At 38.2% G+C, this 10,622-nt stretch overlaps 1 pseudogene; it reads right to left on the reverse strand.

Annotated features, from left to right (window-relative positions):
- Positions 1-9,864: 9,864 nt before the first annotated feature.
- Positions 9,865-10,083, reverse strand: LOC124140508 (annotated as a pseudogene).
- Positions 10,084-10,622: the final 539 nt, after the last annotated feature.

Here is a 10,622-nt window from a genome sequence, read left to right on the forward strand (position 1 = left end):
TTGTTTTCTGTACAATTATAGAAAACCCGATTGGATTGAATTAATATCAACATCGACACTGACAAAATTGCTGGGAAATGTAATACTTGTATGTCATAAGAAGTATTAGCTTGATACAAAGTCGGAATCGTATAATTGGCTCTGCCGTAGCAGCGATTTCTTGTGGCTGTGGAAAGGGTTTTTGTCGCTTTTTTTTTCTCAACTAAAATATTCAAGGGCAACTTTCAAAGCTTTATTATATAAATATTTTTGGAGACATTTCAATGAGATGCCTTTTGACGAACACCTGGTATCGTCACAAATTGACAGTTATTCATAAACGGACCACAATCGGAATCGTACAACGGTGCTTTTGGCAGGTACTCCTTATGACTATGGAAAGAAGTTTGTGGCTTGAAATCTAGAGACAACAGAATACGAAGTCCATGAAATCTTCGCGAAACAAATAACAATTCCTCCCTGCATGTACATGAGACATGACACACGAAATTGATGTTTGTGGAAAGTGTAATTCTAATTAAAACTCCCATGAATTTGCAGCTTAAGTAAGCTTATTGAATTGGATTTTCTGTGTAATCATTGGCACAAAGTCCATCTGTTACAACATCTCTACCTGTCCTCTGTCATTCACGTATATATGCGCAATATATTTTTGTTTTTAATATCTGGTTTTCGTTTTCACATTTTTTAAACCTTATACGCCCTCTCTGATCGTATAACAATATTCCACAAAATATAGGTGAGCTACAGTCTCGTTGCTCAATTATCACAGCTTTAAAAATCAAACTTGAAATCTTTCTAAAGTGTTGTGTAGATGATACTAAATAATATGTCTATATACTACAGACGTGGCCTTTCGGAATATTGACTAAAACGATTTATTTGCATTCCATACACTTTCATCTCTCGGCAAAAACCGCGCACCGGCTTTACGAGATGCATAGACAGACAGATGTCAGGGAAAATGCTTTTAGGATCCGCATATCCTCATTTCGAGTCCCAGATTCACGCAGATCTAGAGTATGATACCTTGGGTCTATCACACAATTCTTGTGCTTGTGGGTCGTAACATGGTTTGAACATTCCTCCCACGTTAAACTAACAGGTTACATTATAACTGAATACGTATACTGTAACAATAAATTAACAGTTCAAAGCGGCGTTATACACGATTCACTATGAATTGTTTGTAAGGTCAACTTAGAAGTTGACGGATGACAAAGTAGACACAATTTATGGATAACAACTGTAAAGGCGACGTTTCGGTATAGATCCTTATACCGTTGTCAAGCAACCATGCTTGCCACGGTAAAAGGATCTACATGTATACCGAAACGTCGCAGGCTGCTTGACAGTATTAAAGAAGTTGTTATCCATAAATTTTGTCTTCTTTGTCACGATTCTCTATATTCCCCTTGAGATGTTAAACGGCGATTAAACTGCAAGTTGATTATACACCAAGATGATATAAGACCTGTCGTAACTGATCATGAGATCCATAATAATCTTGTTAATCAAATTCACGTCCTCGATAAAAACAATTATTCAAAGGAACAATTTGTATTAAAGACAGCGACGAAACCCTTAGCAGAGTGATGCATGATAAATTCACAAAAACGCACAGTTGAAAGTCAGATCATTGTGTTTTATGTTTCACTACCATTGTTAATTCTGGCGCTATTTGATATGCAACTCTGATGTTTGGGATGGTATGATACTACAAAGAACCAATGACAATGCTACTTTCATGCCTGAGGCAGTTCGACGCAGTTAGTAAAACACGATCAGTTCGTAGAGCTTCTTTGGTGGTATTGTTTAAACACGTGTACGTAACGCTTGACAGGAAGGTGTGAATGCAACAGCGCTGGATGGTATTTAATGGCATATTTCACAAGGCACCCAGTGCTGCTCAGTTTTAGGACACATTATTTGTGGATTCTTCTCAATAACTTGCCAATGTCCTTGTAGCACGATCTTGTCCATATTACATCGAAGAACGATGCAAAGCCTTTCTTGGCAAACATAATCCATCTATATATTCAGTCTCGCATAAGCTTATAATAGAAAAACCAACGAACTGAATATAAGTTGTATTGCAAATTGGTACTGGAGATCAAATGATTTTCAGTTATGTAATGATAAAGCGATATAGTTCAGTGGCAATAAAATGATATAAAAAAATACACGAAACATTGTGGAACACGTGTATCTGCGCTAAAACACTTGACTTATATCGAGACAAGATTAAGGCACCATGAACAGCTTAAACATGGGTATTAACATACATGAAAATGCATGACAACAAAAGCAACAAAACTCGTTCCTTGTTCATAAGTAATCTCTGACTATATCTAAAGCATATGTTTGTGAAAATTACTATCAAATAGTGATGATACAAAGTGTACGCCCAAAGCAAGTCAATTGTTTACCTGACAAACATGGGAAAATATGGTACAAGTCAAAATAGGGCATCGCATCGGGCATCATTTTGGTGACTGATGCGTCAAATTTAGAAATGTCCTCTACATGTCCACAATAGAACTTTTTTGAAAGCTTTACCGAGGCTTTGAATGTCGTGTGACTGTCTTTGAAATCTTTGAAAAAGCGTGATTGATTGTACCTCAGAAGTTGTGAAATGTAGACACAAAAGGCTAGAGCTGCTATTGCTCTACATAAAGGGAAAGTTGAAAATATTGACCTCAAGGTCCAGTCGTATTCCTTCTAGTGTACACTCCACACCTCATCAATATCCGAAAATAAAACGGCCATCTCCTAACGCACTATATCTTAAATTTGTTTTTGCTTGGTTATTTGTTTAACGTTGCAGTATTTTAGCTAAATGGCGGTCTGTGAACAGTTGAGTCTACACCAGATATTCCAGTGATTCATATTGTGAGCAACCCGTGAAGGTCCGGGGTAGAATAGTTCTGCAGCGATCCATGCTTGCCGTAAAAGGCGACCATGCTTGTCGTCAGAGGCGACTAACGGGATAGGGTGGTCAGGCTCGCTGACTTGGTTGATGCATGGCAACGTATCCCAATTGCGTGTATCGATGCTCATGACGTTAATCACTGGATTGTCTGGTCCAGACTCGATTATTTACAGACCGCCGTCATTTAGCTGGAATATTGCTGGGTGCGGCGTTAAACAACAAACATACAAAATCATATTGTGAGCACTGGTTCTCGCCGTGGGGGTACGATCACACGCAAACAACGAAGTCACAGATCCATGTAGTCGCCACTTATACAGGGATTATTGGGAACCTATTTCGACCTGGAATCTACACGGTGGCAATATTTTACAAGTACAAATACTGTGGGGAACATTCACCGCCTTGTTCATACGCATTGGTGGTTTACACTTATATATAGTCCTAATTTGACAAGAAAATAGAGACATTAAGCTCTTGATTTATTTAAGTTTGTTGTATGGCCCAGTTCGTTATGGGGGTAATTCGTTTATCCACATATGATACTGCCAGATCAGGCTCCACGTTCGATTCCAAGTAGAATATTCAGCTAAGGTCAAGATAAAGTCACTATATGTTCTTCGCAAAGTGTTCGTTACATGATGTTTCTTTTAATGATTTTCGAAGACTAAATTTAAGGATTTTGCTATTTTCCTGAGGCAAATTTTAACATGGAAACACTAAAAACAGTAAATTCACATTTCAGAAAGCTTGTCGTTCTTTCTACTTTGAAACCGTCTCTGGGATCTAGTTGTAGAGCGTCCGCACGGGGAGCGGAAGATCGGGGGTTCAATCCCCGGCCGCATAATACCGTCAAAGACGTCAAAAGATGGTACTTGTTATTACTCTGCCTCGCGCTCGGCATATGGGCTAAGGGACGGTCGGGTAGCCTGGTGGTTAAAGCCTTCGCTCGTCACGTCGGTACAATGGGTACAATGTGTGAAGCCCATTTCTGGTGTCCCCCGCCGTGATATTGCTGGAATATTGCTAAAAGCGGCGTAAAACAATACTCACTCGCTCGCATATGGGCAAAAACAAGGACTGGTCGGCTAGGAATCAGTATACTGAGTTGGGTGTTCATGTTAAACTTTGGCATGGTATCTCAGTGGGCTAACACTATAAAATCGGCATTAGTCCGGACTAGTACAAACAACAACAACAGCAACAACACACACACACACACACACACACACACACACACACACAAGGCTCCACGCTATCGAGGCAAGATGACACGATGTCTGCCCTCTGTCGCCTTACGACCCGATCTAATTTAGTCGCATTATACGACTAGCAATGGGGTGCTGTGAACCCATGATAACCACGGCCCCTACGGATTTGTATGGTAGGCAATTAAGTTAACCAATATAAAAATACCAAAAGATTGCGATGAGGGGTTTGGGGATAACCTGATGCTTTTGGGTAGACGAGTTAAAATAAGATGAATAGTGAAATTATTGTAGCCGAACAGTTGTGTTGTATGGTTTTTGTTTTGTTTTATGGGCATATCTCCCTGTATTATTTTACAAGAGTATATGCGTCTATACTGCACATACTCTGTATGTTCGATACCTGCTATCAAAATATGTAACATGGCAAAGTGAGACCTTAAAGTGAAATATTTATCCAATAGCCTTCTAATGATAATACTCCTAGGTTTTCTTACTTTCAAAATACATTCAAATTAACGTGGTTGATTTATACTTTGATTGATTTAAGCGTGACCTTGAATGGATATACACTCATGCCATACAGCGAGACAGAAATATGTCACTTACCATGTGAAAAGCTGTTAAACTTGCAGAAGGCGGCACCTAGAACCCAGCCATCTGTTGCGTCATCTACAGCATGCACCCATGTGCACGACCCCGCAACCATCAGGTCGGCGACGGCGAGGTTAATCATGTAGTAGTTTGTGGCATTGTGCATCCGCTTGTGACGATAGACGATGACAATGATAAACACGTTTCCAACAATTGAAAAAATAATCATAACAAGGTAAAACACGCACTTGACAACAATTTCCCATACTTGGATGTCCCGTGTATGCCCCGGGTATGGGATGTTCGAGACGTCGTCCACGCCGTCGGTGGTGTTAAGTTGGACGCTGGTCACAAATAAACCTACCGTGGCCATTGTTAGGTGCGTCTCTCATTTAGGCCATCGAGTAATTTGGAAGGAGCTTCATAGATCAATAACTGGTATTGATTGAAACTTTGAAGATCCCCACTGGAATTGAAAGAAAATGCTTCAGTACTGGTCCTTGGTTCTGTCTTGCACTGGATAGATTAAGCAAATGTCGTCACGCCTGTTACAGGTACACTTGAATCAGAGGACTGTTGACTGACATGCAGCATTACTCCCTCAGAGACAAACGGTTGGACTTAGTATTCGCCGACTGTTGGTTCTGACGACTCTTCCTTTTATATCGTGTTTTCCCAGCTGTAATGTTCAGTAGCACGAGAGTGGGAGACATGCGAGAACACAGGCAGCACCAGGCGAGGTGAAGGAGTAGGGCCTTATGAAGCATGACAAAAACATCGCCCGTTATTGGCTACCTCGTGCACCATGACAGTACTGGGATTAGTGGGAGGATCGACTTTTATTGCCGTCCATTCATAACATAGATTACATATATATATGCCTGAGACATAGCTAAGTACCTCGTAATGTATATTTTCTAAGGAAAAGACATTTTTCAAATCATATCATACATGAATATATCTGGTGAAACACGTTTATTTTTGTTTTCCGAATGATATACTCATATTGACATACATAAGCAGAAATCGATTATCCAGTGACATGATTAGTAAATGTTCCATGTCAATAGTTATTATAATTACCCTTTCGATTATTATTGTGTGTAAATCTTGTAAGTCACCATGTGCCGTTTGATACGGCCTGATCGCAAATAAACGTTGTGTTCTGTTCTAATTGCTTTCTCTGCTCTATACATCATATACGACCCAGGACTTGAGACCAAACTATACTGTTCTTGTACCAACGTTTCTTCAGGTGTCGGTGGTATCTAAGATACTAGTATATGTACTTGATCAATGATATTTCGAGAAAAACACATGGAACTTAAGAAGGAATTGTGACTGTTTGATTGGCATTCTAGAAGTTGGCAAATTAAGAAAGAAAAGGCTTGATAACGGTGTAAGAATCTACGTCAAAACGTCGCTACATGCAATAAACCAGAAGTTGTTATCCATAAAGTCGTACGTTTTTCTTACTGAAGGAATTGTGCTTCACTCTTTTCTAAGTGACCTTGGTGCTATTTATCACTAAGCCCAAGAACACCCAGGTTTACTATATATGTACGAGACTGTTGGTTGATGTTCATGCACTTCTTCATGTCACGTTCGTGTAGCATTATATCAAGTTTGGTACTCTTTTCATCGAATGCAATATCGCACTTTCTTACTGATTGCAGCTAATTAATCTTACATTAACTTTAAAATGAATCGTTAAGATTATATATTCTTTCAATATTACATCTGGTTGTATGTGATATGCATGTACGTGTATAATAATGATGCTTATGAAGACTTAACATCTAAGTGAGTGACTTGTTAAAGTTTATTAAGCATATATTTATCATTTATCAATTTGAGACTATGTACATATATCCATGAAGTGATTAGGTTCAATACTATAAATTTAAGGATGTTTGATGGTTGGATATTTGTGTTCACTGCGCAGTCCGAACTTTGTTTGTTTGTTGTTTAACGCTGCATTCAGCAATATTCCAGCTATATGGCGGCGGTCTGTAAATAATCGAGTCTGGACCAGACAATCCAGTGATTAATGTCATGCGCATCGATCCACGCAATTTGGTAACGAGGGCATGCATCAACCAAGTCAGCAAGCCTGACCACCCGACCCCGTTACTCGCCTCTTACGACAAGCAGAGTCGCCTTTTACGGCAAGCATTGGTGGCTGAAGACCTATTCTAACCCGGATCTTCGCTGGACCGTCGTTCCTTTAACGACATATATGAAGTCAGTCTGTCGCAGGTTAAAGTGGTTTAGCCTATAATCAAAGATTAAAACTCAAACCGTCAAAGATTTATTATTACGTTATATTATAATGTCACACTAAAAGAGAATCAACTCCCATAGGACGACAGGTCCCGTTTTGCTGACAGAAAAGGTGAGTGTGACTAATTTCTCTGAACGTCATTGCGTTCTTACATCGTTGTGTGACTTCATTAAACTATATCACTTCATCAATGGCATGTCGCTGCGTATTGGACACTGAGGGCCGGTAAATACGTAAATGTGCAGGATTTAGTTCAAATATTACCACACTAACACTACAGATATTATAATGGATGGATGCTTCATTCATATGTGGTTAAAAAGATTAAACGTGAAATACCGTTAATATTACTTTTATGCAAAACTATCAACTTCATGTATGATTTCCCTGCATGCATCTGAAAATTTGATACGATAATGAGCCTAGCTAGCCTAAGAGTGAGTGAGTGAGTTAACATTACATCGGCAGTATTTCAGCCATATCGCGACGAGAAGTACATTACCAATACATATAATTAAACTAAATAAAAAGCTGTCAACGATGGACAGTGCAATATCTGAAATATCACAGATGCGATTTAAAACTAGTTGAGAATATATAAAAGCAGAAAGTATTAGTTAGCAACACAATATAGAAATGGGCTATACTAGAGATCGTCAGTCACTGAAGGGTGGTCACCATACTAGGGACCATGGGGTCTTACGGTACCTTTGCTTCCTGCACGGACTCCTGCAGGATTTATATCACCCTGCAGTCACTGGCGATAGTTCACCAGTTAAGCCTATGGTTGAAATGACGAATATACTACGTTTAAAAGCCTGGCATGCATACAAATACTTCGAATGATGTGGAACTTACATACCCTCTAAGGGGGACAATTATAGCTAGCCTAATAACCACATTCTTGTCTCAACACTGATTTTCAGTGATCTCTTCATATGATTTTCACCGCTGTTTTCCCTTTTACGCCCAATGAAATATATTTTTCGTGGATAATCGAGACTGGATATTCTATGGCGTTAACGTTTAATATTTGTCAAATAACAGGCGGAATGAATATTTTTAATCATCCAGATAAAATTATTTAAAATGCCTCTCTTACAAGAAAATTAAATACTCTCGATAAAAACAGCTGAACTCATTAAACAATTTAATTTCAAATAATTAGGATTTAATCATATCATTAATACTTGAGGTCTTTGGGGGTTTGACATAGCACCCGTTATCGACTTTTTCAATTACGGCCTCCTTTAAAATTACATAAAGGCGACCTGGCTAAAGAGAATGTGTTTTGACTCCAATGATGGCCAATATATGCTGAATGACTTTCCCTTAAACAGCACAGTCATCATCAATTATTCTAAATGGACAAACGATAGATATTACCATTAATAAACCCGGTGTATTCTTCAAACATGCGTATCTTTAAGTGTTTGTTGTATAAACATAGCTGGTGGTAGGTCACCGTTCAAACGGATTCTGAATCCAAAACGAAACCCAGGTCACACATTGTAACCTGCAGATAATCATCAGTCGATAAGAATAATCACTTGGCACATTATTGTACCCTGGAATGTTCAAGGGAACTTTCTAACCAGCCAATAATCATTAGTCGATAAGAATAATCACTAGGGACATATTTTACCCTGGAATGTTCAAGGGGACTTTCTAACCAGCCAATAATCATAAGTCGATAAGAATAATCACTAGGGACATATTTTACCCTGGAATGTTTAAGGGGACTTTCTAACCAGCCAATAATCATTAGTCGATAAGAATAATCACTAGGGACATATTGTATCCTGGAATGTTTAAGGGGACTTTCTAACCAGCAAATAATCATTAGTCGATAAGAATAATCACAAGGGGCATATTTTACCCTGGAATGATTAAGGGAACTTTCTAACCAGCCAATAATCATTAGTCGATATGAATAATCACTTGGCACATTATTGTACCCTGGAATGTTCAATGGAATTTTCTAACCAGCCAATAATCATTAGTCGATAAGAATAATCACTTGGGGCATATTTTACCCTGGAATGTTCAAGGGAACTTTCTAATCAGCCAATAATCATTAGTCGATAAGAATAATCACTTGGCACATTATTGTACCCTGGAATGTTCAATGGAATTTTCTAACCAGCCAATAATCATTAGTCGATAAGAATAATCACTAGGGACAAATTGTATCCTGGAATGTTTAAGGGGACTTTCTTACCAGCCAATAATCATTAGTCGATAAGAATGGCACATTATTGTACCCTTGAATGTTCAAGGGGACTTTCTAACCAGCCAATAATCATTAGTCGATAAGAATAATCACTTGGCACATTATTGTACCCTGGAATGTTCAAGGGAACTTTCTAACCAGCCAATAATCATTAGTCGATAAGAATAATCACTAGGGACATATTTTACCCTGGAATGATCAAGGGGACTTTCTAACCAGCCAATAATCATTAGTCGATAAGAATAATCACTTGGCACATTATTGTACCCTGGAATGTTCAAGGGGACTTTCTAACCAGCCAATAATCATTAGTCGATAAGAATAATCACTAGGGACATATTATACCCTGGAATGTTCAAGGGGACTTTCTAACCAGCTAATAATCATTAGTCGATAAGAATAATCACTTGGCACATTATTGTACCCTGGAATGTTCAAGGGAACTTTCTAACCAGCCAATAATCATTAGTCGATAAGAATAATCACTTGGGAGATATTCAACCCTGGAATCATCAAGGGGAGTAAAATTATAATCAGAGAATTGACTGTGATATAGTTATCGCTTATCATCAATCCGAGTAAAATATCTGATGCTACTGTTTTTCTTGTATGATATGCATCTATTTCGATGGGAATGTACCTATCATTGTAAATAAGTGGGTATTCAGTATCACAGATTATCATTGTTTCAGATGCTGTCAATATTCAACATGACCACACATCCTTTTAACAACTATTAAGTATCGATGCCTCCATTAGGAGACGTATCAGATATTAAGCTGATAAGAACAGATACTACACTTTGATCTTAGCCAAAAGGCCGAGAAGCGAATATCAAATATAACGATGAAATAGAAAAGGTTCAAAGGTGGTATTTTTAAAAAATCATAGTTTTATCTAAATATTCTTCCAGCCATGCGGTTCTCGGAGACTGTGGAAGAAATTATATCTATGTTGAGTGTTTCACAAACGTTATTAAATATTGGTGTAAACTTTTAACCTTAGATTGGTGTAAATATCCCAGGGCTTGTTATGCCATGTTGAAATCACATGATGAGTTAGGAAGAGTAAACTGGGTCAGTCACGTTCGGGAACTTTTGTTCAATACAGGTTTTTCATATGTTTGGATTATGCAATCGTATAGGGATGTGGATGCATTTCTGCAGCAGTTCAAACAACGGTATAAGGATATTGGAATTCAAAATTGACACAGTAAAGTAGAAAATTCTCTTTTTTTAGAAAATTATTCTAGTTTTAAGACACTGTTAACTCCCGAATCCTATATTCTACATTTAGAACACAAGGATTTGATTAGAATTTTGTGTAAATTTAGATGCTCTTCTCACCACTTGAATATTCAAAAATTACGAC

This window comes from Haliotis rufescens, unplaced genomic scaffold (genome assembly GCF_023055435.1).
Source record: "Haliotis rufescens isolate VD_foot unplaced genomic scaffold, xgHalRufe1.0.p SCAF_40, whole genome shotgun sequence".
Classification (NCBI taxonomy): domain Eukaryota; kingdom Metazoa; phylum Mollusca; class Gastropoda; order Lepetellida; family Haliotidae; genus Haliotis; species Haliotis rufescens.